The 5,419-nt window shown below is 45.8% G+C and overlaps 1 long non-coding RNA gene across 1 annotated transcript; it reads left to right on the forward strand.

Annotated features, from left to right (window-relative positions):
* The first annotated feature begins 429 nt into the window (after positions 1–429).
* On the forward strand, positions 430–5,136 carry LOC139056334 (uncharacterized). The gene is made up of 3 exons (XR_011512293.1): positions 430–971; positions 1,798–1,909; positions 2,121–5,136. It is a non-coding gene; the product is annotated as an uncharacterized lncRNA (long non-coding RNA).
* The last annotated feature ends 283 nt before the right edge of the window (positions 5,137–5,419 follow it).

Here is a 5,419-nt window from a genome sequence, read left to right on the forward strand (position 1 = left end):
AACGGTTCTAAAGTTTCGAATTCAGAATTTTTTTTAGCGGATATCAGCGCTGCGCAGAAATATAGGACAGAGTAAGCTCAGAAGCTTGCAGAAAAGTAGTACGATGCGATCAAACGCAACACAACGCATGGTCAATCGCCGATTGATGTTACCGTCGCTGCAAAAGATGGGGATGTACTACAATGCCCCTCCTTCGATTATGCGCAGACACGACACTTGCGGGGCTGCTAATAGAAAAACATTGATTTCATGAACTGTCACTTACCTCTTGATAGGCGTAAGACGTACAGGCGCCGCAGAAATGGAGCTCCAAAGCGCATGGCAAAAACGTTCACCTGGAGCTGACCAACGCTCGCCCTGGAACTCATGAGCACATGGCACAACGACACAACCATCACGTTCCAAGTAAGCGCAGGGGTGGCACACTCTCAAGTTCAACAAATGGCCACAGAGGGCGAAAAAATCGACCGCGCGGCGCTGCTAAAGAAACAGGCATAGTACGCCAATTAAAAAGGTTCCCCGTTGAGCGCATTATCTCCCGCTAGAGGCGCCGTAGTAAGCGCAATTTTAACCTTCAAACTTTCTTCAACAGTAAACGAAGCGTTTTTATTGCATGATAAAGACTACAAAAGTATAATTCCTAATTTTACATTGTACCTTTCATTACCAACTTTGTTGTTTTTTGTCATTTTAAACGCAAAATAGCGTTCAGCATCATCGACCTCCCACGTGACCTCTGGCCTGGATTTAAAATTTTTACCGGTATATTCGCGTGCACGGCAGGTACGGATTCCTTAATTCGTACATTGGTTGGTTAACTTGTGCTAACACCAGTTTATTGCGCTTCGATTTCTCGCGTTATTTAACTTGGGGTGTAAGCCTGAAAGCTAGGTTTCAGTCGTGAGCCATGTGGAACACGTCTGCATCGAAATGGGAGCCGGGTCCTGCTGCGACTGGGGACAGCAATACCGGTGAGTCGTTTAACATCACTGCTTCAATCGCTATGTAATTTATTCGTCTCGTTAACTTACAGGCGGAGGTAAGTTAACGAACTAGATGCTGCATTACATAAGGGCAGTCGGGACCCTACGTTGCTGTTTCCGAAATAAACTTTCAGTTGCGAGGCCATCATTATGCACACATTCACGAAAGAGAAACGATATCGGAACGCGCGTCACATTTTTCATCTCGTTTTAGCCGTAGCCATAAGTGACTGAGTTGCCTTATCAATATATATATTTTTTTTCGAGTCCGCCGGCAACTTCTTTCGTTCACAGAACCGAATAACCTTTTGATAAACTGAAGCTTGAATTTAATGTATTAAACAGTTGCACACATGATAATTCACCCATATTTAGTACCTGTTGGTTCCAAATGTTCTTGCTGTTCAGTTTGGCTTACCTCAGGACATCTATGTTTGCAGTAGTGAAGCTGTCCATCACGTTCATGCACAAAAAGAATGCATCAATTCTAATAGCTTCACGTCTTTCATCTATTTGCTTGTGAAATCAGCAGTGTGATCTCTTCTAGTGTATAACCGAGCGCACAAATGTTCTTATTTGTGATCTTAATAATACTTAAGCTGTTGACATGCATTGTAGTTACGCAGACATCGATTTTACGGGGAGTAACCATATTTATTTACTATGCTGCTTAAGCGCCCTAGAACAAACAGTGTACATTTGCATGTGTTCTGTCGTCACAAACCATTGCAATGTATATGTCGCACCTTTTCGCATTTTATATTGCAAAATTGTGCTTATTCAATTTCTGATGCAGTCAAAATTTCTGTTCCAGACATGCAGTAATGAGGATGGCACCAGTATAAAGCAACACACTCCATGCACTAAACAGAAGCTGCTGCCTGCTACAAGAAGGTCATTGTGTGGACTTTGGCTGCTACTACAAGGTAAACAACACCTGGTTCAGAAATAAATATGCCTGATATATGCTGTATTGGCTTGCTAGTCTTGAGATACCTGTCATTTCTTTGTAGCAGACGATATGAACATTTGTTCATGTTTACAGTTCAGCATAATTAGTTCCAACATAAAAGAAAACACTACATGAGTTTGGATAATCTTTGCTGTATCTCATGTGCCATTGTTCTGCCCCAACAGAGTCTGTGCCAAGTACATCTTGGTCATCACGGGAGCCCCCATCTACACCAACAGGAAGGGGCTGGAGCTGAATTCACAAGACCACGAACAAAGAAGCCATTCCAGAATTATTTGGATGAGATATCAAGTCTACGGACGACTGTTTCAAGAGTGAAAAGAGCCTACGCCATCATTCCACCAGCACGGATATTGGCCGAGTCATCCAGGTACCTCAACAACAAAAAGTATTTGTCTTCAGATGTACCTGCAACCTCTGAACAAGCACAGACGACGCTGGCTAAGAGTGTTCTGTCAGCTTGCCCTTCCTTAGGGAGCTCCCTGGCCTTGCCAATTCTTGCCAAGTATAATTTTGTTTCAATGAATGCACGCTTCTTCATTCCACACTTTTGTTAGAGATCATTCCTATTCCTCATACAAACATTAAAGGTCAACCGATTCTTTGCTCATACTTAATGCCAGTCACTGTCTAGTAGCATAACATATGTGTAGCAGTTCTTTCTAGTGTATGTTGCCATGTGCAATTCCTCTCCTGAAATAGCTGATGTGGCATTGGCGTGTGTCTTGCATTAACCTTTACACTGTGTGCTATGTAGCATTTAACTTTTGTTAATGTTTTTGGCTTTCAATGCTTGCAAGGTAGAGTGGCTTCTTTCTTGAATGCAAGCTTTCTCATTCCCATATTGAATTCCTAGTCTCATTCAGGATTGCTATTCTTGCTCGACAGCCTGTGTTTTTGTGCAAGCTACATTGAAGAGATTGATTGCAGAATATGGTTTCGGCGCTGTGCGACTTGGTACTTGTCACCGTGTTACGTTTCTCATATGTGGGAGCCTGGTCAGTTGCATTGGGAAACAGTCTCTCGAGGCAAGCACCTGCTCCTACAGTCTGCACATTGACATAGACTGCGAATTTACACGCACCGTGGTTGGTGCTCCCCGTTCCGTCCTTTCCTGCTGCTGCCGTGTGCAAATTTTGCTTGTGGCCTTCCTCAGCCATGATTTGGCATCAACGGAGACTCTCGTACATAATTACATGGTTCTAAGTGTATGAAGTTGATATCCACATTTGTGGAAAGGCCTGCAAAATAGTTATGTCCACAAAACCGACCATGTCCATATATAGAGAATGTGGCGGACCAAGTGTGAGTTACACATTAGTGGCATGCAATAGAACAAAAAGAAACATGCAGGTTGGAAAGGCGGTAACGCTAATATGCCGGGCACTCCATGTCGCTGTTGGCTGTGGCAGCAGATGCTTGCGTCACCCGATTGTTTCGCGATGCAAGTTGCTCACATTCAACGCCGACTGTCGGTGCAAACACGTGGGACACACTGTCCAATCTGCTTGTGCTGCTGGTTGTTGCTTGTTACCAGACTGCAGTGGGCGACGAAGGCAAGCGCTATGCCTACAGTCGGACGGTTGAATGTGCCGCAAGCAGCCCATGTGCGTGTATGCTCACTGTTGTCATGTAGATCGCAGCCAATGCATAGTGCCAATGTATAGATTGAGCGTTATGTTAGAGTATGCTGAAGTGATTTGATTACATAATCTTGTTTCAATGTTGTCCCACTTGGTCATGGTTGCCGTGTTACATTTCTGGGATGTGGCAGCCTGTTTAGTTGTATTGGCCAACAGCCTCTCGAGGTAAGCACCTGCTCCTGCAGTCCACACAGTGACACGAACTCCTTGTTTACATGTACTGTGATTGGTGCTCCCTGTTTGTCCTTTCCTGCTGCAGACATGGGTAAAGTGTGCTTGTGGCCTTCTTTGTACATGATTTGGCGTGAACAGAGACTATCATACATGATTACATGGTTTGAAGTGTATGAAGTTGATATCCACATGGGTGGAAAGGCCTGCAAAAGTGGCTGCGAATTGGCGATTACCACAAAACAGACCACATCGATATTGAGAGCAGGTGGGGCACCAAGTGTGAGCGACACATTAGTGGCCACTGAAAGAACAAAAAGAAACGTGCATGTAGGAAAGGAGGTAACACTAGGATGCCAGGTAGTTCATGTCACTGTGTTGGCTATGGCAGCAGGTGCCTGCGTCACCCGATTGATTCGCAGTGCAAGTTACGGTGACTGTCATTGCAAACAGGTGGGGCACTGTCCAATCTGCTTGTGCTACTGGTTGTCACTCGTTACTAGACGACCATGTGCGACGTAGGCAAGCACTGTGCCTGAAGTCGGATAGCTGAATGTGCTGTATGCAACTTGTAGTGCGTGAATGCCCACTGTTGTCATGTGGATCTTAGCCAATGTACAGTGTATTGCCTGAGCCTTATGCGGTGATTGAATGCGGAGTCTAATTTGATAATGGTTGCCGTGTTATGTTTCTTCGATGTGGCGACCTGGTTAGCTGCATGGGCAACAGTCTCCCGAGGTAACCATCTGCTCCTGCAGTCCACACAGCGACAAAGACTCCCAATTTACATGCACCGTAATTGGTGCTCTCCCCATTCGACATTTCTTGCTGCAGCCGCCGGCCAAGTATGCTTGTGGGCCTTCATCGGCCGTGATGTGGCGTGAACGGAGACAGCACACGTTATTACATGGTCCGAAGTTGATAGCCACATGGGTGGAAAGGCCTGCAAAAGTGGCTGCAAAATGGTGATGCCCACATGGAGAATGTGGCGCACCAACTATGAGTTACACATTAGCGGCCCCCGAAAGAACAAAAAGAAACGTGCAGGTTGGAAAGGCGGGAACGCTAAAATGCCGTTTAGTCCATGTCGCTGTGTTGGTTGCGGCAGCAGATGCCTTGCGTCACCGGATTGCTTCGCAATGCAAGTTACGGCAACTGTCAATGCAAACAGGTGGTGCACTGCCCAATTTGCTTGCGCTACTGATTGTCGCTCGTTACCAGATCGCCATGTGCGGCGACGAAAGTGAGCAGTTTACGAGCTCGCGTTAATGGTTTCAGCGCATCTCGACATGCAAATTTTATTTCTGATCTTGTATGAGAAGGTGCACTGGTTTTATTCTGCCAATAAAGTCGCACGTCCTGTTCACTCACTTGTGGCTTGTTTGTATGGGCGTCAGTAGAGGCTCTTTAGTCTCCTGGCCATTAAAACGCGGCAGCTGAGGCATGCCGCAAAGCCAGCGAGGCGAACACGGCGCGTACCCAGCGTACGGCACCGGTGTAAAGCGGCCATATTGAATAGTGTACTAAAAAAAAGCATTTCCGCTTCCTGTTTAAGTAGCGCCATCTGTCGGGTTCCCCACTAAGTTCCATGCGCTGCCGCTTCTTATTTTCGAACCACTGTGGAAGGTACAGTTTCCCTTCTCTAAAGT

Source organism: Dermacentor albipictus, chromosome 2 (genome assembly GCF_038994185.2).
Source record: "Dermacentor albipictus isolate Rhodes 1998 colony chromosome 2, USDA_Dalb.pri_finalv2, whole genome shotgun sequence".
NCBI classification, from domain to species: Eukaryota; Metazoa; Arthropoda; class Arachnida; order Ixodida; family Ixodidae; genus Dermacentor; species Dermacentor albipictus.